This window comes from Pongo pygmaeus, chromosome 2 (genome assembly GCF_028885625.2).
Source record: "Pongo pygmaeus isolate AG05252 chromosome 2, NHGRI_mPonPyg2-v2.0_pri, whole genome shotgun sequence".
Classification (NCBI taxonomy): domain Eukaryota; kingdom Metazoa; phylum Chordata; class Mammalia; order Primates; family Hominidae; genus Pongo; species Pongo pygmaeus.
Window position 1 is genome coordinate 203,767,564 of NC_085930.1, and position 24,125 is coordinate 203,791,688.

Below are 24,125 nucleotides of genomic sequence, written 5' to 3' on the forward strand. Positions count from 1 at the left end.
TTGGCCAGGCTGGTCTCGAACTTATGACCTCAAGTGATCTGCCCACCTCAGCCTCCCAAAGTGCTGGGATTACAGGCGTGAGCCACCACACCCGACCTCAAAAAAATTTTTTATAAAGAAAAAAGAAAGAAACAAAGACAAATAAAATAGGGAAAGATGATTAGTAAGTCTCTTCCTTTCCAGGGCCTTAGTTTTCCTACCTGTAAAATACAGAGCATGGTATTTTTGGAGTCCATGAATCCACCAAGCACAGTATCATCTTTGCATGGTGCTTAAAGTATATAAAACATTTTAGACAAACAAGATCTTATTTAACACAAAAATGCCCAATAAATGTTTGCTAACAGGAATGATAATGCTGATTCTGTGTGAGCTGAAAGAAGCCTATTGAAGGTGAATGTGTCCTCTATCATTAAGTCTGAGGACCAATTAAAGTTAAAACGAGTATGAGTCACTATATGTTACAATTAATTTTGAATCCCTTCGTTTAATTCCTACATGTTGTCAATGCCTGAGGGAAATGGTCTTGCCACAGGTGCCAGCTCATAAGAAAGGGGAAGGCCAGGTACGGTGGCTCACACCTGCCATCCCATCATTTTGGGAGGCTGAGGCCAGCAGATCACTTGAGGCCAGGAGTTTGAGACCAGCCTGTGCAACGTAAGGAGATCTCTACAAAAAAGTAATGAGCCAGGCATGGTGGTATGCACCTGCAGTCTCAGCTGTTTGAGAGGCTGAGGCAGGAGGATCACATGAGCCTAGAAGTTCGACGCCACAGTGAGCCATGAATGCACCATCGCACTCCAGCCTGAGCAACAGAGTGAGACCTTGCCTCAAAAATTAAAAAATAAAATAAATATAAAAATAAAACAAGAGAGAGAGGGCACCGTCTCTGTGGTACTATTTGGCTGTGTTACATAACTGGCATTTTATTTGGGAAAAAAAAATTCCTCCAAGGGGTTCATTTCCTCAGATCAAATGTCGTTCCAGGTGTTGGTTTGCATTCGACATGTGCATTCTTCAGCCCTGGTTATTCTGTTTTATTTTATGTAAAACATTTCAAAATACAGGTTTTCCCAGAAGAGTGGGTGCCCATTCTCCTTCAGGCTGTGCTAAATGGAAGGTGCTAAACACCTGCCTGAGGCCAGGTCCAGGCCACACACCTGGGCAGGTGATGCTCCACCTCCTACCCCCAAGTGCACCCTCTGGGTAAACACAGGCTCTGCTGGGCCCCAGCCACCACCAAGGGTTCTGGTTTCACTGTTGCTAAGGATAGTGAACTTTTTAAAAACAACCTTCCCTTTCTTCTCTAATCTGGTAGAAAAACAAAAGCCCAGTCAGGAACCAATCAAGTGGAAGAGAGTGCAGCTAAATAAAATCAACATTGCACTTGACTTTCTCTGACACCAGTTCCCAGAATCTCTTGAGTGATGGGAGGATCCATGCAGGGGTTGTTTTGGAGAGCCTGGCCAAGGGGTCTCTTGCAGGGCCTGAGGTCCAACATTTAAGGGAGCAAGCAGGAAGAAAGAAGGAGGAGGTTTCCTCTTCTCACATTGCTGCCTCTTCCTATCACCTTGCCTTGAACCTCAAGAAAAGGGCTGGGCACAATGGCTCGTGTCTGTAATTCCAGTGCGTGGGGAGGCTGAGGCAGGAGGATCACTTGAGGCCAGGAGTTTGAGACTAGCCTGGGCAACATAGTGAAACCCCTCCATTTCTACTTTAAATTTTTCTTTTACAGGTGGAGTGCGGTGACTCTCGCCTATAATCCCAGCACCTTGAGAGGCCAAGGTGGGCAGCTCACTTGAGCTCAGGAGTTCGAGCCCAGCCTGGGCAACATGGCAAAACCCCATCTCTACCAAAAATACAAAAATTAGCCAGGCACGGTGGTGTGCACCTGTAGTCCCAGATACTTGGAGGCTGAGGTGAAAGGATCACTCGAGCCTGGGAGGCAGAGGTTGCAGTGAGCCAAGATCGCATCACTGCACTCCAGCCTGAGTGACAGTGAGACTCTGTCTCACAAAAGGAAAAAAGAAAAGAAATTAAAATTAAATAAATTTTAAAAATCTTTGTTTCTTTCTTTTTTTTTTTAAAGAAGGCTCCTAAGAGCCAGGCTATTAGCACCATCCTCCCTTTCAAGTGCTATACAGTGATCAGGTGAAACTGGAGAACATCTGAGTTGGGAGAGAATTCTAAGATCTCAAGTGTAAAAGCTTAATTTCACTGACTAAAAACTGAAGTCCAGAAAAGGAAAGAGGTTTTTGGCAAGGGGACACAGCCAACTGGTGGCAGAGCTGGCAATAGAACCCAGGATCCTTTTGACAACCCCCCACCCCACATACACACACCCTCCCAAAGTGTGATCTTGCTCCAAAAAGCTAGCTTCTCTCCGAGTTTTCACGTTTCTATCGGAAGCCCCCTCATCCTTTTTTTTCTCCCCCCTTTATGGCTATGTGTCTTCTACAGGAAGGACAGAAGCCCTTTTCTTCTCAGTGGATAAGACTGGGAATCTTGGCCGGGCGCAGTGGCTTCCCAGCACTTTGGGAGGCCAAGGTGGGCAGATCCCCTGAGGTCAGGAGTTCAAGACCAGCCTGGCCAACATGATGAAACCTCATCTCTACTAAAAATACCAAACTAGCAGGGCGTGGTGGCGCATGCCTGTAATCCCAGCTACTCAGTAGGCTGAGGCAGGAGAATCGCTTGAACCCAGGAGGCAGAGGTTGCAGTGAGCCGAGATTGTGCCACTGCACTCAAGCCTGGGCAATAAGAGTGAAGCTCCATCTCAAAAAATAATAATAATAATAAATAAAAAGATTGGGAATCTTGAGAAACTAAAAGAAAAGGGCAAATAAGTAAAGAAAAAGGAAAAGACTGGGAATCTGAGGGTCATTCTTTAGTATTTTTCTTATCCCACATGTGCAAGTAATGATTCCTATTAAGGCTTGCTTTAAAATATCTTACTCTCTATTCCACCCTAGCCTTCAGTCTGTGCCTGCTGCTGCCCCCTACCTCTGACCTCTCTCCAGGCCACCCGGTAGATAGCTAACATATTCATGATAACTTACAGTTGTCATACACATACATGGCATCACTGTACTGTGTTCTACATGTGTTATTTTATTCCTCTAAAAGACCCCATAAGCTGGATGCCTTTATTACCCCCATTTTATAGATGAAGAAACTGAGGCTCAGTGCAGTTAAATAATATTTGTAAGATCTCACAGCAAGCAAGGAGCAGAACTGGGATTTTATTTATTTATTATTATTATTATTATTATTTTCAAGACAGAGTCTTGCTCTGTCACCCAAGCTGGAGTGCAGTAATGTGATCTTGGCTCACTGCAGCCTCCACCTCCTGGGTTCAAGCAATTCTCCTGCCTCAGCCTCCCAAGCAGCTGGGATTACAGGCACACACCACCACGCCCGGCTAATTTTTGTATTTTTAATAGAGACAGGGTTTCGCCATGTTGGCCAGGCTGGTCTCAAACTCCTGACCTCAGGTGATCTGCCCACCTCAGCCTCCCAAAGTGCTAGGATTATAGGGGTGAGCCACCGTGCCTGGCCGGAACTGGGATTTTAGAAGAACCAAGTGGTCTGGTGCCAAAATCCAAACTCCCAGCTACTATACAATATTGCGTTTCTCTGAAGCACCCATATGACCATGTCACTCCTGTGCTCAGGTCTCTTCAGTGACTCCCTTCTGACTGTGGTCGTTCAAACTCCTGGTTGGGCATTCGAGGCTCTTCAGTGGTTTGTCTCTCACTCTCCTGCAGGTAAGTTAATGCACTTTGTTGTGTCTCACATTCCTCATCTACTACTTGAGTGTGATAATACCCTCTTATGAGGCTGTCACGAGGATTAAAGGAGGTCACTCAGCACAAAGTGACACAATTGGTGTTAGTGATCATTTAGCTACCTTTGTACTGTTTCTCCCAACTTACTTAGAGGACTCCTCTGACCAGAATGTTGCTGCAAATAAACAGTGCTTGTTGCTAAACTGAATGTGAATGTAAATTTTCCCTTCCTAGAAATGTTCCCCACTCCCATATGCCAACATCTCCGAATCCTTCCAAACCCAACCATCCTCCAATCACCCTACTTCACTGCCCCCCAACCCCCTTCTACTAATTGAAACTCCTGGGACACTTACTCTTTTTTTTTTTTTTTTTTTTTTTTTGAGACAGAGTCTCACTCTTTCACCTAAGCTGGAGTGTAATGGTGCGATCTTGGCTCACTGCAACCTCCACCTCCCAGGTTCAAGTGATTCTCCTGCCTCAGCCTCCCGAGTAGCTGGGACTAGAGGCTCACACCACCATGCCCAGCTAATTTTTGTATTTTTAGTAGAGACGAGGTTTCATCATGTTGGCCAGGCTGGTTTCGAACTCCTGACCTCAAGTGATCCGTCCACCTCGGTCTCCCAAAGTGCTGAGATTATAGGCGTGATCCACCACGCCTGGCCTCGGGGACATTTATTCTCATCATCCTTTTTTTTCCACACCACTATTTATTTACTCATTTGTTAAGCATTTATCAAGTGCTTACTCTAATAATAACAATGCCTGTACAGACAGTCCCTGAGTTAATGGTGACTAACTTAATGATATTTTCAGTTGATGATGGGTTTACAGGGATATAACCCCATCTTACACTTGCTTGGTTATTATTTTTGTCTTTTTTCGTTTCTGTGGAGAACGGGGTCTTGCTGTATTGCCCAGGCAGGTCTCGAACTTCTGGGTTCAAGCTATCCTCCCACCTCCTCCTCCCTAATAGCTGGGATTACAGGCATGAGCCACCATGCCCGGTGGACGTAACCCCACTTTAAGTTGAGGAGCATCTGTATTTGACTTGATACTTTACGAAGGGCTCCATACCACAGCTCTGCGTCTGTAAATCCTCACGAAAGGCTTGGAAGGGATTCCCATTTTTAGGCTGCCCTAGTTTTACCAGCTGGTGGTAAACCCTGGTGTCAGCACCAGGGTTCCTGGGGATCCAGAGGTGATGCTGACAGGACCCCTGTCTTCAGGGCATGTATTGCTGGGTCTGTCCCGCAGACCCTGGCTGACGGATGAAATGAGTACTCAGACAGAGGTATGCAGTGTAAGAGCAGCTAGGTGACTGCCTGGCTCTGGTGTCCAGAGAGCAGCCCGAAAGCTGCAGCTGCTTGCTTTTATTCAGTGCAGGCACAATGACGAAAACCTGGATCCAACACAACCTGCAGGTAATTAACGTTTATCATTCCCCTTTCAGGGAACATCATGCATGCGGATGATCAACAGTCAGTTCCCGGTCAACGTAAGTAAACAAGCCTGTTTAAGATAAATTCCCCCACACTCCCTTGTACCTACTCCTTGCCCTCTGCCCCAGGGTTATAGAACAGCTGCTTTCTGCTATTCTCCCCCCAGGCTCTGCAGAACCTTCTGACCTTTCAGAAGGTTTGCATCCTTTCCCTATAGTTTTTCCACCGCTCTGACCAATCCCCCACAATGTATAGCCTTGTATGCAAAGCCAGGCCTGTCTATGCAGGGTGACAATCCAAGGTAGACAGTGGCAAAATCTGGTGGAGGCATCAGAGATAGTGCCATCAGTTTGCTGGAACAAGCATATCAAGGAGCCTGGCAGATCTACACTTCACCAGACAGTGCTTGTGGCCAACAGGGCAGGCCCTTGCTCCAGGGAAACACTCAGAAATCAAAACTCCTTGCTCTGCTGTCACGGAACTCTCCAGGAGATCCTCAGTGTCATCAGAAGCTGAAAAAACAGTGCTGAGAAACGTGGCCTGCCGTCTTCCCAGCTAAGGGAGGTGGCCTGTTCGACCCTGGGTTGTCCTCTGCAAACACGCTGCTGCAGGTTACATGGCACCATCTCCTGATTGCAATCTGCTTTCCTGAGGGAGTGAACTGACTGAAATTGGATGATAATAAGCTGCTAGGTTATTTTCCACTTTTTAGTTTATGAGGCTTATTGATTTTGCTTTAAAATTAACCACTGCCTTCCTTTTAAGGAGCTGGTGAGGCAGGGCATGGCAACAGGTTCAGGGTGAGGAGTGGCACCACCTCCTTTCAGTGAGGATTTGGGAGGGGTGAAAAGCACCCTAATCTTCTCAGCTGCATGTGAACAAACCACCTGTCAAGGTGGGTCCTTCCTATAGGGAGGATGATGTCAGCCCTTCAGGGAGGTCTCAGTTTTCTTCCTCCACTTCCTAATCCCTTCATTATAATTCCTTCCACAACAGAATAAGTTTCTTGAGCAATGCAGCAATATCCAGCAATTTTAGATAGACATTTACCTTTCGACCTAGAAATCTCACTTCTATGAATCCATCCTAAAGACACACTCTCAGCTGGATGTGGTCGCTCATGCCTGTGATCCTAACACTCTGGGAGGCCAAAGTGGAAGAATCACTTGGGCTCAGGAGCTCAAGACCAGCCTGGGCAACATAGCAAGACCCTATCTCTAAAAAAAATAAAAATAAAAAAGACACACAGTCAAAAATTCAAAAATTAATATATATAAGGCTATTTATTACAGAAACATTGGTAGTAGCAAAAGACTGGAAATAACTCAATGCCCATCAATAGGGAACAGAGTAAATAAACTAGGAGACCTACGCATAATGGAGTGCCATGCAGCTTTGAAAGGAAATGAGGCATATTTCTATGTTCTATGTTGTGATCGCCAGGATATAACCTAATGAGTAAAAAGCCAGGTGAAGAAAATTCTGATAATATGCTATCTTTGGAGAGGGGAATATGAATATACCGTACATCACATAGGAGGAGAGAGGAAATAAAGTGAGAGGATTGGGATAGAAGCTAGACTTTTCTAAATATATCTTGTTTTATAGATTTATGTTGGAAGTTTGTGGATATAGTACTTTAGAAAAGTATAAAACAAAATTAGACTTGACAAAATGAAACAACTCAATCTGTTAAGTTGATGGTGTAACTACACAGTGAGAAACTATTGCAAATGACCTTAACACTCAGGAATTCCACTGTATATTCCTAATGGGAGATCCCCTAATGACCAAACTCAAACCCAGTCCAACCAAACCAAAAAACCTTGTGAAATATCTGAAACCATTTTTAGTAATGAAATGAGAAATGTGGTAGTGTTGGTGATATGGTTTGGCTGTGTCCCCACCCCGACATCATCTTGAATTGTAACTCCCACAATTCCCACATGTCATGAGAGGAACCCAGTGGGAGGTGATTGAATTATGGGTGTGGGTCTTTCCTGCGCTGTTCCCATGATAGTAAATGACAAGATCTGATGATTTTAAAGACTGTTTCTCCGCACAAGCTCTCTCTCTTGCCTGCCACCATCTATGTAAGATGTGACTTGTTCCTCCTTGCCTTCCACTGTGATTGTGAGGCCTCCCCAGCCATGTGGAACTGTAAGTCCATTAAACCTCTTTTTCTTCCCAATCTTGGGTATGTCTTCATCAGCAGCATGAAAATAGACTCATACAGTAAATTGGTACCAATAGAGTGGGGTGCTGCTGAAAAGATACCCAAAAATGTGGAAGCAACTTTGGAACTGGGTTATCAGGCAGAGGCTGGAACAGTTTGGAGGGCTCAGAAGAAGACAGGAAAATGTGGGAAAGTTTGGAACTTCCTAGAGACTTGTTGAATGGCTTTGACAAAAATGCTGATAGTGATATGAACAATAAGGTCCAGGCTGAGGTGGTCTCAGATGGAGATGAGGAACTTGTTGGGAACTGGAACAAAGATGACCCTTGTTATGTTTTAGCAAAGAGACTGGTGGCATTTTGCTCCTGCCTTAGAGATTTGCAGAACTTTGAACTTGAGAGAGATGATTTAGGGTATCTGGTGGAAGAAATGTCTAAGCAACAAAGTATTCAAGAGGTGACTTGGGTGCTCTTAAACACATTCAGTTTTATAAGGCAAGCAGAGCATAAAAGTTCAGAAACTTGCAGCCTGACAATGTAATAGAAAAGAAAATTATATTTTCTGAGGAGAAATTCAAGCTGGTTGCAGAAATTTGCATAAGTAATGGGGACCCAAATATTAATCTCCAAGACAATGGGGAAAATGTCTCCAGGGCATGTCAGAGGTCTTCATGGCAGCCCTTCCCATCACAGGCCCAGAGGCCTAGGAGGAAAAAAATGGTTTCTTGGGCCAGGCCCAGGGTCTCCATGCTGTGTGCAGCCTAGGGACTTGGTGCCCTGCATCCCAGCTACTCCAACCATGACTAAAAGGGCCCAAGGTACAACTCAGGCTGTGGCTGCAGAGGGTGCAAGCCTCAAGCCTTGGAAGCTTCCATGTGGCATTCAACCTGTGGGTGCACAGAAGTCAAGAATTGAGGCTTGGGAACCTCTGCCTAGATTTCAGAGGATGTGTGGAAATGCCTGGATATCCAGGAAGTTTGCTGCAGGGACAGGGCCCTCATGGAGAACCTCTGCTAGGGCAGTGTGGAATGGAAATATGGGGTTGGAGTCCCCACACAGAGTCCCAACTGGGGCACCACCTAGTGGAGCTGTGAGAAGAGGGCCACTGTCCTCCAGACCCCAGAATGGTAGATCCACCGACAGCTTGCACATGTGCCTGGAAAAGCGGCAGACACTCAGCACCAGCCCATGAAAGCAGCCAGAAGGGAGGGTGTACCCTGCAAAGCCACAGGGGCTGAGCTGCCCAAGACCATGGGAACCTACTTCTTGCATCAGCGTGACCCGGATGCGAGACATGGAGTCAAAGGAGATCATTTTGGAGATTTAAGACTTAACTGCCCTGCTGGATTTCTGATTTGTATGGGGACTATAGCACCTTTGTTTTGGCCAATTTCTCTCATTTGGAATGGCTGTATTTACCCAATACCTGTACCCCCGTTGTATCTGGGAAGTAACTAACTTGCTTTTGATCTTACAAGCTCCTAGGTGAAAGGAATGTGCCTTGTCTCAGATGAGACTTTGGACTGTGGACTTTTGAGTTAATGCTGAAATGAGTTAAGACTTTGGGAGACTGTTGGGAAGGCATGATTGGTTTTGAAATGTGAGAACATGAGGTTTGGGAGGGGCCAGAGGCAGGATGACATGGTTTGGCTGTGTCCCCACCGAAATCTCATTTTGAATTGTAACTCCCACAATTCCTATGTGTCATTGGAGGAACCCAGTGGGAGGTGATTGAATTATGGGGGCGGGTCTTTCCTGTGTGGTTCTCATGATGGTAAATGAGTCTCACAAGATCTGATAGTTTTAAAAGTGGGAGTTTCCCTGTACAAGCTGTCTCTCTTGCCTGCTGCCATTCATGTAAGATGTGACTTACTCCTCCTTGCCTTCCACCATGATTGTGAGGCCATCCCAGCCATGTGGGACTGTAAGTTCATTAAACCTTTTTTTCTTCCCAGTCTTGCATATGTCTTTATCAGCAGCATGAAAATGGACTAATACAGTTGGTAAGACTGTTTTGCATGTATTATAGGATAAAGCAATGAGTAATTATGTTGTTTTGAAAAGTGGGATGTTTTACATCCCAGGTATGGATATAAGATCAATAAAGTTAAGTAGAAACATTTTAGTCTTACCTAAATTTGAAATAGAACTATTAGTAAGAACCCATAAAGTATTTGCTTGTAAAAAATCCTTTCTAGAAACCATCATCAATTCAAAAGCAAGCATTTCTTGCACACAGAATATGATCTCTAAATGCCATTTACTAAAAGAAAGCAGGGCTCCTTAGAAAAATGGCTGATTCCAGATCTGGGCTCCTGGGAAAGAGATGTACAAGATGAGCCTGGAACATCATATTATACACCCGATAATTAAGCATTTATCAAGAACAATAGGGTGATTTCAAAAGACAAATACCAGATATTATGTGCCTCCTGATAAAAAACATTAGTCATGAAGTAGTCTTGCCAAAATCCCTAACCTAAATCTGATCAACTACTCTAAATCCAACTTCTAGTTTATAGGAAATGTCAAGGACAGAGAACATGTTAAATCATACTGCTGGCTGCAATCAACAAAATTATTGCAGTGGCTCATGCCTATAATCCCAGCACTTTGGAAGGCTAAGGAGGGCAGATTGCTTGAGCCCAGGAGTCTGAAACCAGTCTGAAATATAGTGAGACCCCCATTTCTACAAAAAATTGAAAAATTAACCAGGCATGGTGACATGCACCTATGGTCTCAGCTACTCTGCAGCCTGAGGCAGGAAGATCACTTGACCCCAGGAGTTTGAGGGTCCCTTCAGCCATGATTGTACCACTGCACTCCAGCCTGTGTGACAGAACGATACCCTGTTTCAAAAAAAAAAACAACATTATCACAAAGACTTAGGTGCCTGTAGTCCCAGCTACTCAGGAGGATGAGGCAGGAGCATGAGGCTGGAGAATGGCTTGAGCCCAGGAGTTCCAGTCCAGACTGGGCAACATAGTAACCCCATCCCTTAAAAAAAAAAAAAAAAAAAAAAACCAGACTCAGTCAACTTGAAGAGGCCCCCACTAATCAAAGAATAGGATAATTTGAGCATCAATAAGAATTATAACTGTGATGAATTGAAGCTCATCAAATATGTTCAAAACCATGAATTCATGCTTTTTAAAAATTAAATCTATTGGTCACTTTTGGTGGATGCTAGGTATCCATTTGTTATTTTGAAAATTGGCAAATAAAGAGAGAGAAGCATTTGTATTACCTTTCCAGTGACAAATATAGCTTAGGTTAACTGCATAGATGATCAGGGAAACCTTCTTTTTTGGATGTATTACAGCTATTAAACAAAGAAAGACTAGAAGGATTAAAATATCACCATTTTGCCATCTTTAGTAAATTAACAGGGCTGGACTTTGATCATCAATAACGGTCAAAAGACAAATACATTAGTGCCTCCCGATGAAAAACAGTCATGAAGTAGTCTTGCCAAAAATCACTAACCTGTCTGATCACTACTCTAAATCCAATTACTAGTTCACAGGAAATGCCAAGGACAGGAAACATGTTAAATGATACCACTGAATGCAATCGCCAAAATTCAGATGGTGAGAAATTCCATGAGATAAATGACCCAGCTTCTTCAACAAATACATTACAAGGAGGAGGAACTTATCAAGCAAAAGGGATCCAAGAGGCATACTGAAGTCTATGGGTGAAAATGATACCATGATATGATTTGCTTCAGAATAATCCAGGGAGGGATTAGTCATAAAATAAGATTAGCCATGAATTCTTTTTTTTTTTTTTTTTGAGATGGAATCTCACTCTGTCACCCAGGCTGGGGTGCAGTGGTGCGATTTTGGCTCACTGCAACCTCTGCCTCCCGGGTTCAAGCAATTCTCCTGCCTCACCCTCCCAAGTAGCTGGGAGTACAGGCGCCCACCACCACACCCGGCTAATTTTTTGTTTTTAGTAGAGATGGGGTTTCACCATGTTGGCCAAGCTGGTCTCGAACTCCTGACCTCAGGTGATCTGCCCACCTTGGCCTCCCAAAGTGCAGGGATTACAGGTGTGAGCCACCACGCCTGGCCGAATTCTTAATTATTGAACCTAGGTGATAGAATCACGGAAGTTTATGATACCATTCTGTCTCCTTTTGTGTTAGAAATTTTCCATAGTGAAATAAATCAAAAAATAAAGAAACAAAAAGGAAACTAAAGACTGAAGCCACAGAAAAGCTAAACAAACGAAGACTTTCTCTCTCTTTTTTTTTTTGGACACAGGGTCTTGCTCTGGTGCCCAGACTACCTGGGCTGCAGTGCAACGGTGCCATCTCAGCTTACTGCAGCCTCAACCTCCCAGGCTCAAGAGATCTTCCCAACTCCTGAATAGCTGGGACTACAAGTTCATGCTTACCATGCCCAGCTAAGTTTCCCATTTTTTTGTAGAGACAGGGTCTCGCCATGTTGCCCGGTCTAGTCTCAAACTCCTGGACTCAAGTGATTCCCCTGCCTAGGCCCCCCAAAGTGCTGGGATGGATTACAGGTGTGAGCCACCATGCCTGGCCAGAAGGTGAATTTTGAAGTTGGGCCGACTCGGCTTCAGTTCTGGCTTAGCCACTCCATAACTGTGTGACAAGGGACAAGTTCTAGCTCTGAAACCCAATTTTCTCAGGAAAATGGTGATAGTACACACCACCATTCCGTTGTACGAATTAAAGGTAACAGTTGGGCAATGCTTGGCAGAGCTCCTCGCACCTGGTAACCACCTTTACTTATTACTGGAGGGAAGGTTGTACATCCTTGGGTCTTTTCTCTTTTTGAAATAGCTGGTGTTGAACTCAGGTGATAAGACTAGTGGAGGCAGGAAGAGGGACCCAGGAATTCTACCTTCCTACAGCTAAAAGTTCCCAAGGAGCTTTTCCCCACCTGCGAAGCTTCCTGAATCTTGCCCCTCCTCCCCATTTTTCAGGGCTGTTTTCTAGTTCTGCCTCCAGGCAAAATTAGTACCTCCTCCTTTTGCCTCAGCTTTTCCACAAGTCTATTTGAACACATCCTATGACTCCTTTTATTGGTGTGATTTGGACCAGGCACAGTGGCTCAGGCCTGTAATCCCAGAACTTTGGGAGGCCGAGGCGGGAGGATCACTTGAGTCCAGGAGTTGGCGACTAGCCTGGGCGACATAGCAAGACCCTGTCTCTATTTTAAAAACTTTTTTTTTTTTTTTTTTTGAGACAGAGTCTTGCTCTGTCGCCCAGGCTGGAGTGACGTGGCGCAAACTCGGCTCACTGCAACCTCCACCTCCTAGGTTCAAGCAATTCTCCTATCTCAGCCTCCCGAGTATCTGGAATTACAGGTGCATTCCACCATGCCCGGCTGATTTTTGTATTTTTAGTAGAGACGGGGTTTCACCATGTTGGCCAGGCTGGTCTCAAACTCCTGACCTCAGGTGATCTGCCAGCCTTGGCCTCCCAAAGTGCTGGGATTACAGGCATAAGCCACCGCACCCAGCCTTGAAAAAACAATTTTTTTAAGTAATTAAATATTAGTGTGATTTTTTTTCTGTTCTTCCTCCACCTGCTCCCCAAGCTATAAACTTCCCTACAGGGCAAGAGTCTTCAAGATCTTTCTTTCTACCCAGGTACCCAGAACAGTGTCTGGCACATTGTAGGCGCTCAAGAAAATGCTTACTGCCTCGGAAACCTGACCAGAAGAGGCCAACTGTACGTGGGGTGGGGAAGGGAATGAGGAGGGTTAACCTTTCTCCTCCACCTTCAGCTCTGTGTCAGATGATACACAAGTGGAGACTGAATCCCGCAGATTTATAGTGTGTTTTATGATGTATATAAACAGAGCTTTTTTGTTATTATTAATCATCCCACTTATGCCTTTCGAAAATCCACAAAAATTCGTCATTAAAATTTGTTTCATACCTTCTCATCCTTTCTCTCAATAACGTAGAAGTGTTGGAATTTTGTCTCAATTCCCTGTGGGCTTCAGGTAGCACTTGTCTGCTGGACACAGAGGGATAGGAATTCTCAACCTGAAGACTGCAAGTTTCAGCCACCTATGAAGTTTCAGCACCCTGATATTGCAAAATGGTACATATACATGTGTACCTATATACATTTTTTTTTTTGAGACAGAGTCTTGCTGTATCACCCAGGCTGGAGTGCAGTGGCACGATCTCAGCTCACTGCAACCTCCACCTCTCAGGTTCAAGCGATTCTCCTATGTCAGCCTCCTGAGTAGCTGGGATTACAGGTGTGTGCCACCACACCCGGCTAATTTTTTATATTTTTGGCAGAGACAGGGTTTCACCATGTTGGCAGGCTGGTCTCAAACTCCTGACCTCAAGTGATCTGCCCGCCTTGGCCTCCCAAAGTGTTGGGATTACAGGCGTGAGCCACCACGCCTGGCCCATATATGCATTTTTGGATAGGGTGATGGTCTGTGATTTTTCAGTCAGATGCTCTCATGGGTTCCTGACCTAACAAAGGAGAACGACTGCATTCAGTAGAAGAGGTGCAAAATAATGAGAAACACCGAGTGTTCACTGAGAACTCTTTTTTTTCTTTTTCTTTCTTTTTTTTTTTTTTTTTTTGAGATGGAATTTTGCTCTTGTTGCCCAGGCTGGAGTGCAATGGCGCGACCTCGGCTCACCACAACCTCCGCCTCCCAGGTTCAAACGATTCTCCTGCCTCAGCCTCCCGAGTAGCTGGGATTACAGGCATGCACCACCATGCCTGGCTAACTTTTGTTTTTTTAGTAGAGATGGAGTTTCTCCATGTTGGTCAGGCTAGTCTCAAACTCCTGACCTCAGGTGATCCACCTGCCTCGGCCTCCCAAAGTGCTGGGATTACAGGCATGAACCACTGTGCCTGGCCTAGTGTACCCATTCTTTAAGGCCCCACTCCCGTCCCTTCTCCCTACCACTGTCCCTGCCTCCTACCCAACCAGTTGTCTCTCTCTTGTAAACTCCAGCATTTCACATTTATCTCTTGTTATATGTGGCTAGTAACCATTGATCACCTTCCTTATGTTTGCTCACGTTTTACCTTCCCAGCTAGTCTGTATGCTTCTCGAAGGCTAGGATCATATTGGGCATCATTGTATCTTCTTTGCCCCCGGAGCATGGCCTGCCTAGAGGGGATATTTGGTCATTTCTTTTTCATTGATTGGTTTTATAACCACCGTAATGTTTGAACTCCTTAATGTGGCCTACAAGGATTGGTCTTTGCCACCCTGTTTGGCCTCATTTGTGTCTCCTCCCCCTTTACATTTTCTACCTAGCCATCCTCAATACCAGCCAGTTCCTCAGAAATTCCATGGGCCAGGGGCAGTGGCTCATCACACCTGTAATCCTAGCACTTTGGGAGGCCGAAGCGGGCGGATCACCTGAGGTCAGTAGTTCCAGACCAGCCTGACCAACACGGTGAAACCCCATCTCTACTAAAATACAAAAATTAGCCAGGCGTGGTGGTGCACGCCTGTAATCCCAGCTTCTCGGGGGGCTGAGGCAGGAGAATTGCTTGAACCCAGGAGGTGGGGGTTGCAGTGAGCCCAGATCGCCCTACTGCACTCTAGTCTGGGTGATAGGGCAGCAACCCTGTCTCAAAAAAAAAGAAAGAAAGAGAGAGAGGAGAGAGAGAGAGAAGAAAGAAAGAAAGAAGAAAAAGAAAGAAAGAGAGAGAGAGAGAAAGAAAAGAAAGAAAGAAAAGAAAAGAAAGAAAAGAAAGGAAAGAAAGAAAGAAGGAAATTCCAGCCATGACACCTCACACAGCTTCCTCTGCCTGAACACTCATCTCCTCTTCTGTCTGGTTGACTCTTCTCAACCTTTGCATCTCAATCTGGGAATTACTTCCTAATGAGAAGTTTTCCCCTGGACTTCACCAGAAAGTACAAATTAGTAAGATTGCGCCAGCAAAATGCATAGTGTGTGAGAAAGCATTTAGACGTGAATTAGAAACATTCACGTCCACTTACTCATGAGCTTGCTCCAGCTTCTTCTTTTCCTGTCCCCTAGTTCCCTCTGGATGTCAGCCATCTGAAATTACTCACAGGACATCTGAATGCACTTTGCTTTATTATACTTCCGTCCGTGCCTTTGTACACACTTTTCTTCCTTTTTTTTTTTTTTTTTTTTGGAGGCAAGGTCTTGCTCTGTCGCCCAGGCTGTGGTGCACTGACGCCATTTCGGCTCATTGCAACCCCTGCCTCCTGGGTTCAAGCAATTCTCCTGCCTCAGCCTCCCAAGTAGCTGGGACTACAGGTGTGTACCACCATGCCTGACTAATTTTTGTATTTTTAGTAGAGATGGGGTTTCACCATGTTGGCCAGGCTGGTCTCGAACCCTGACCTCAAGTGATCCACCCACCTCAGCCTCTCAAAGTTCTGGGATTACAGGTGTGAACCATTATGCCCAGCCTGTACACACTAAACATTTTTCATTTTTTCATTCTTCCTAGGATTCCATTTAATCCATGCCCTTCCTTCCTTCCTCCTTCCCTTCCCTCCCTTCCCCTCCCCTCCCCTCCCCTCCCCTTGCCTTCCCTTCCTTCCTTTCTTCCTTCTTTCTTTCTCCCCTCTCCTTGCCTTCCCTTCCCTCCTTTCTTCCTTCTTTCTTTCTTTTCTTTCTTTCTTTTTTTCTTTTTTTCTTTCTTTCTTTTTCTTTCTCTTTCTTTTGTTCTTTCCTTCCTTCCTTCCTTCCATTCCTTCCCTCTCCCCCCGCCTTCCTTCCCTCTCTCTCCACACCCCCACCCCCACCCTTCTCTTTCTTTCGAGAGTCTCACTCGAAAGAGTGAGACTCCCAGGATGGAGTGCAATGGTGCCATCACAGCTCACTGCAACCTCTGCCTCCCAGGTTCAAGTGATCTTCGTGCCTCAGCCACCTGAGTAGCTGGGATTACAAGTATCTGCAATCAGGTCTGGCTAATTTTTGTATTTTTAGTAGATATGAGGTTTCACCATGTTGGCCAGGCTGGTCTTCAACTCCTGGCCTCAAGTGGTCCACCCACCTCGGTCTCCCAAAGTGCTGGGATTAAAGGCGTGAGCCACCGCGTGGCCTAATCCATGCCCTTTCTTCACCTAATTAACTCCTACTCATTTTTCAATGCCCAGCCAAGGGGTTTGTATAATAGTGCCATTTTTGTTTGTTTGTTTGTTTTATGAGACAGAGTCTTGCTCTGTCACCCAGGCTGGAGTGCAGTGGTACGATTTTGGCTCACTGCAACCTCTGCCTCCCGGGTTCAAGCGATTCTCCTGTCTCAGCCTCCTGCGTAGCTGAGATTACAGGCACATGCCACCATGCCTGGCTAATTTTTGTATTTTTTTAGTAGAGATGGGGTTTCATCATCTTGGCCAGGCTGGTCTCGAACATCTGACTTCAGGTGATCTGCCCGCCTCAGCCTCCCAGAGTGCTGGGATTACAGGCGTGAGCCACCACACCCGGCCAAAAATTTTAATTACATATATTCTTAAACCAAGAAATATCACTTTTAGAAGTCTATTCAATAAAAACAATTTCTCTGGTATACAAAGATACATGAAAAAGTTAACCATCACGTTACTTGTAAGAATAAAAAATTTTGAGACGCTGAGGCGGGTGGATCACCTGAGGTCAGGAGTTCGAAACCAACCTGGCCAACATGGTGAAACCGCGTCTCTACTAAAAATAAAAAAATGAGGTGGGTGTGGTGGCACACACCTGTAATCTCAGCCACTTGGGAGGCTAAGACAGACGAATCACTTGAACCCGGGAGGCAGAGGTTGCGGTGAGCCAAGATCACACCACTGCACTCTAGGTTGGGTGACAGAGCGAGACTCCGTCTCAAAAAAAAAAAAAAAAAGAATAAAAAATTGGAAATAGCAAAAATGCTCATCAAGGAAAGATTAATTAAATTAATTGTGGGATTGTGCTGCATCCATACAATGAAAGACTATGGAACTATTAAAAAGGAGGTAAAGCTCTCTGTCTGGAAGCCAGAAGTCCACAACATATAGTTAAATGAAAAAGCAAGTCGCAAGATAGTCTAAATTTATTAGCCCAATTTTGGGGTCAACTTTATTGAGGTACAATTTAAATGCAATAAAATTCACCAATATTAAGTGCACAATAAATGAGTTTTAACAAATATACCATCATATAGTCACTACCACAATCATGAAATTGATAGAATATTTTCATTACCCCCAAAAAATTACCTTGAACCCTTTTGCAGTCATTCTACACCCCTACCCTCTGCCTCCTGGCAACCACTGATCTGCTTTTTATAACTAAGATTTTTTACTTTTTTAGCACTTCACATAAATGGAATTATACAGTAGATAGTCTTGAGTCTGACTCCTTTCACATAGCATGAAGCTTTTGAGATTCATTCATGTTTTACATATCAGTGGTTCATTCTTTATTATTGCTGAGTAGCATTTCACTGTAAGGTTTTACTACAATTTATATATTCATTTACAGTTCTTGAGCATTTGGATTGATTCCAGTTTTTAATGAGTATGAATAAAACCACTATAAACATTTGTGTACAGATTTATTTAATTAAACTTTTTATTTTGAAATAATTATAGATTCACATTATAAGAAATAATACAGAGATTGTTTCCTTACTTATGGAGGAAAAGAAAAAAAGAGAGATCCCTTGATCCAGCTTCCCCCAGTGGTAACATCTTGTAAAGTATAGTAAGATATCACAACCAGGCTGTTGACATTGATGAAGTCAAGACACAGAACAGTTCCATCATCACAGGGACCCCTTGTGTTGCCCTTTTATAGCCACACTCACCTCTTTCTTTCCCCCTCCCCAGCTCCTGGCAACTATTAATCTCTTCTCCATAATTTTGTCATTTCAAGAGTGTAATATAGATAAATGTAAGCATACTATATACGATATACAATTTGTAAAGATTGGCTATTTTCACTCAGCCTAATTCCCTAGAGATTCATTATATATATATATATATATATATATATGTGTGTGTGTGTGTGTGTGTGTGTGTGTGTGTGTATATACACATATATATATACACACACATCAATAGCTTGCTCCTGTTTATTGCTGAGTAGTGTTCCGTCCTGTGCATATACCGTGACTTGCAGAAAGACCTCTGGTTTTTGGCTATTATGAATAAAGTCGCTATGAACATTTGTGTGAATGTGTTTTCTTTTCTCTGAGATAAATGCCCAGGAGAGCAACTGTGGGTTGTATGGTAGTTTCATGCAGTTTTATTTATTTATTTATTTTTTGAGACGGATTCTCGCTCTGTCACCCAAGCTGGAGTGCAGTGGCGCGATCTCAGCTCACTGCAACCTCCGCCTCCTGGGTTCAAGCAATTCTCCTACCTCAGCCTCCCAAGTAGATGGGACTACAGGCGCGTGCCACCACGCCTAATTTTTTGTACTTTTAGTAGAGACAGGGTTTCACTGTGTTAGCCGGGATGGTCTCGATCTCCTGACCTCGTGATCCACCCACCTCAGCCTCCCAAAGTGCTGGGATTACAGGTGTGAGCCATCACACCCGGCCCGTACAGTTTTATTTTTAAAAACTGCTAAACCTTTTCCCAGAGTGGTTGTATCATTTCACATTCCCACCAGCAATTTGTGTGGCCCAGTTTCTCTACATCTTTGCCAGCATTTGGTGGTGTCATTATTTTTCATTTTAGCCATTCTGCTAGGCAAAAATAAAAAATATCTTTTTAACTTTTTTTTTTTTTTTTTGTATTTTTAGTACAGATGGGGTTTCACCATGTTGGCAAGGCTGGTCTCGAACTCCTGTCCTCAAGTGATCTGCCCACCTAAGCCTCTGAAAGTGCTGGGATTACAGGCATGAGCCACCATGCCCAGCCTAAAATAAAAAATATTATTATGCTACGTGCAAAATGCAAAATAATATTTCACCGTGGCTTTATTTTGTATTTCCCTAATGGCTAATGATGTTGAACTCTTTTCATGTGCTTATTTGCCATCTGTGTAGCCTCTTCAGGAAATGTCTGTTCATGTCTTTTACCCGTTTTCTAATTGGATTTTTTTACAAGTTTGTAAGTGTGCAAATTTGGGGGTTTCCTAAAACCACCCTCAGGTTTGGTACTTTGCTAGAATGACTATCCAAGTGATCCTCCTGCCTCAGCCTCCCAAAGTGCTAGGATTACAATCATGAGATACCACAGCCGCCAAATAATTCTTTTTATATCCTCAATACAAATACTTTGACAGATACATATTTTGCCGATATTTTACCCCAGACTTGCCTTTTCATTTTCTTAACAGTATTATTTGAAGACCAAATTTTTAAAATTTTTATGAAGACCTACTCATCATATTTTCCTTTTTGTGGTCTATTTAATATATTAATATATGCCCAACCCAGGGTCACAAAGATGTTCTTCTGTATTTTATTCTAGAAAAGTTCTAGTTCTAGTTCTTCAACTCAGGTCTATTTTTCATTTCAAGTTAGTTTTTGCAGATAGTATGAGGTAACAGTTGAGGCTCATTTCTTTACATATGATATCAATAATTACAGTATGACATGTGCAAAAGAGTCCATTTTCTCAGTGAATTGCCTTGGTATCTGTGAGGAGTTACCCAAACCACACAGTCAGACGCAACAATCCCTATAAGATTGCCCTGACTTCAGACACCAACTGCGGGTTTGCGGCTTCCTAAAACCACTCTTACGTTTGGTACTTTGCTAGAATGACTCACAGAACTCAGGAAAGTGCTATGTGTACCATTGCAGCTTTATTATAGCAATGGGATATAAATTAGAACCAGACAAAGGAAGAGATACGTAGGGTGAAGTCTGGGAGGGTTGCAAACATGAAACTGCCACTGTCTTCAGGAAAGTGTTTTCCTATCAGCACTGATGTGTGATAGTCTGTTCAGAGTATTCCCAACCAGGGAAACTTACCTGAGCTCTGGTGCCCAGATATTTTATTGAGGTTTTCTTACAAGCACGATTGGTTGAGCCCATGTGGTTGTACTCAATCTCCCGCCCGCTCTTCCCTAGAGGTTGAGCTGATACCATGTGTCCCCCAGCCCCAACCGTCTTATCAGATGGTTGGTCTTCCTGCCATGGCCACCCCCAACATGTTATAGCATAAAATATCAGGTGTAGTTCCAAGGGCCCATCAAATAACAAAGACACCCTTAACACTCAGGAAATTCCAAGAGTTTAGAGATTACCTCCCAGGAGATGGGGAAAAGGCCAGGCTTCTTTGTAGGGGCCACATTTCTTGCTATATAGCATGTTTGTCAAAAGCAAATATAAAATGTGGTTCATATCCACAGCTTTAGGTCATATATGTGTATGTGTAGATCTATTTCTGGTCTCTTTTGTTCAATAATCTACTAGATGGAATTTTCTATGTAAAGAATTTTGTAATGATTTTTCAAAAATATGGAACCCTTGCAAATCTGCATGTCATCCTTGCACAGGGGCCATGCTAATTTTCTGTCTCATTCCGGTTTTTTTTTTTTTTTTGAGACAGAGTCTCGCTCTGTCGCCCAGGCTGGAGTGCAGTGGCATGATCTTGGTTCACTGCAAGCTCCGCCTCCTGGGTTCATGCCATTCTCCTGCCTCAGCCTCCCAATAGCTGGGACTACAGGTGCCCACCACCACGCCAGGCTTATTTTTTATTTTTTATTTTTTTGTATTTTTAGTAGAGACAGGGTTTCACCATGTTAGCCAGGATGGTCTCGATCTCCTGACTTTGTGATCTGCCCTCCTCAGCCTCCCAAAGTGCTGGGATTACAGGCGTGAGCCACTGCTCCTGGCCTGTCTCATTCCAGTTTTATCAAATGTGCTATTGAAATGAGCACTGCATAATTTTCAAACAATGTGTATACAATACTTCCATAGAAAGGAAAAAATGATAAGGATATAAGGAAAAATTATCTGCTTAAGCAGAAAAAAATAATTATACATAATAGCTGAAATACAACATTAGGGAAATTTCCCAGGAAATATAGCAAAAAGATAAAGGGATATAAAATAGTAGACAAAAGGTTAGGAAGTTAAGAGTACTAGTTCAGGGGATCTTATATCTGAATACCAGTGTTTCCAGAAAGAAAAAAGAGAAAAGAAGGGGCAAAGCAATCAATGTCATAATTCAAGAATAGAATGAACTGCGATACTTAAGAGCCAATAAGTAGCCAGCATCATTTTAGGGAGAAGAGAAAATTTTATTGCCTCTAGAGATGAAAAAAATTGGCTATACACGAAGTTTAGGAACCAAAATGGATTTGGACTTCTCATCAGCAACACTAGAAGCCAAAATACAATGAAGCAGTGCCTTTAAAATTCTGAGAAATGTAACTTGCAATCTGGAATTCTATACCCAGCCATACTATCAACTGAGTAAGAGCAGAAAAAAATATGTTCAAGATGTAAGGTTTCAAAAATTTTATCTATCATGCACTCCTTCTCTATAAGCTGCTGGAGAAGATACTCCACCCAAAGACAAAGTAAATCCAGGAGGAGAATCTAAAATAGGAGGGAAGCAAGGAGATTCCCTGGGAGGATAGTAAGGGGAAATGCCATGATAATTGCTGTGTACAAGATGTGGAGAACAACCATTTCCATGTGGAAAAGTGTGGCTCAAGAAACAGGTTGAGAACTGTCATCACCCAAAAATCCTCACTGATATCATAACTTGTTCAAACTTGAGGACAATTTATCCATATTTGTCACAGTTTCATTACATATTATGGAAATTCCCACTCACCTCTCTATACGCTGCTGGTGGCATCGGCTGAGCGTATTCATTTCATAAAACGCTCCCGTTTCTGAAGTGTTGTGCTTTGGCCTACTCTTGAGAGCTGAACATAGGCTAATGAGCTTAAAAGCAGAAAATACGAAGCATCCTTCCACCTCTGACCCTATTTCTACAGGGTCTTCAGTGCCTGGCCCATCCTGCAGATCTGCCAGATGCCCAGATACAGGTGAACCCTCATGGTTAGAGACTTATCCACCTGAAACTAATGAAACGGAAGCCCTTTATTCATATATGTCCTCCCCAAGGCCCTGTACCTAATTTAGTATTTGTAATTTTGAACTTATAATCTTACAAAAGGGTCCTCCGAATTATATAATCTTCAGACCCCACAAATCCTAGATCTGCCCCTGTGTACGATTGTTTTTTTCTTTTTTTTGGCTTTCTCCCCTCCAATTAGGAAGATAGATGTGTGTTTTGTTTTGGTTTGTTTTCTTGTTTTGTTTTGTTTTTGAGACGGAGTTCCGCTCTTGTTGCTCAAGCTGGAGTGCAATGGCACAATATCTGCTCACCCCAACCTCCGCCTCCTGGGTTCAAGCAATTCTCTTGCCTCAGCTTCCTGAGTAGCTAGGATTACAGACACACGCCACCACAGCTGGCTAATGTTTTGTATTTTTAGTAGAAACAGAGTTTCACCATGTTAGCCAGGCTGGTCTCAGACTCCTGACCTCAGGTGATCCACCCGCCTTGGCCTCTCAAAGGCTTACAGGCGTGAGCCACTGTGTCCAGCCTTGTTTTTGTTTTGAAATGGGGTCTCACTATGTTGCCCAAACTGGGCCAGAACTCCTGGGTTCAAGTGAGCCTCCCATTTCAGCCTCCTGAGTAGCTAGAACTACAGGCACATGTCCCCATGCCTTGCTCTTTGATCATGATTTTGTCCTCTGACTTCTCCAGAAGAGGCTTTTAAAGACTCAGGAAGGTTGAAATTACATTATAACCCAGCAACTCTATTCAGCTTGTTTTCCATGACCCAGCAACTCTATTCAGCTTATTTTCCCAGGAAATCTCATGTAATATTGGCAATAGTGCTCTTTCCTTACACAGCTAGGTTTGTCCTAGCCACTCAGTTATTCAAATCCAACCAGTAGATTGTTTACGGATATGTCATATAGGGGGCAAAACTATAAAGCAAACAGTAACGATTAACATTAAAGGTAGTACCTGGGGAGGATGTGGTGCTCAGGGAAGCAGAGATTGCAGGGAGGCACACAGCTGAGCTTCAAGGTACTAGTGGGTGATAGGTGTTTGTCATTATTATTATTATTATTATTATTTTGAGACAGAGTCTCACTCTGTTGGCCAGGCTGGAGTGCAGTGGCATGATTTCGGCTCACTGCAACCTATGTCTCCCAGGCTCAAGCAATTCTCCTACCTCAGCCTCCCGAGTAGCTGGGATTACAGGCGCCCGCCACCACACCCGGCTGATTTTTGTATTTTTAGTAGAGACGGGGTTTCACCATGTTGGCCAGGCTGGTCTCAAACTCCTGGCCTCAGGTAATCTGCCTGCCTTGCCTCCCAAAATCCTGGGATTGCAGGCATGAGCCACTGTGCCTGGCCTATTATTTTATTATTTTGAAAGAGGGTCTTGTTCTGTTGCCCAGGCTGGAGTGCAGTGGTGTGATCACAACTCACTGCTGCCTCTTGAGCTCTTCCCGCCTTAGCCTCCTGAGCAGCTGGGACTACAGGTGTGTGCCACTGCACTCTGCTAGTTTTATTTTATGGTTTTGCTTGTTTGTTAGTTTGGTTTTGTTGTTGTTGCTATTGTTGTTGTTGTGTGTGTGTGTGTGTGTGTAGAGCTGGTGGTCTCATTAAGTTGCCCAGGCTGGTCTCAAACTGCTGATTTTAAGCCATCTTTCCACCTCAGCCTCCCAAAGTGCTGAGATTACAGGTGTGAGCCACTGCACCCGGCCTCATTATTTAATCTTTAGATTGTACACATACTCTTCTGTAAATATGAT

The 24,125-nt window shown here is 43.8% G+C and overlaps 1 pseudogene; it reads right to left on the bottom strand.

The window, feature by feature from the left end:
• Positions 1-20,786: 20,786 nt before the first annotated feature.
• On the bottom strand, positions 20,787-20,884 carry LOC129034373 (U6 spliceosomal RNA; annotated as a pseudogene).
• Positions 20,885-24,125: the final 3,241 nt, after the last annotated feature.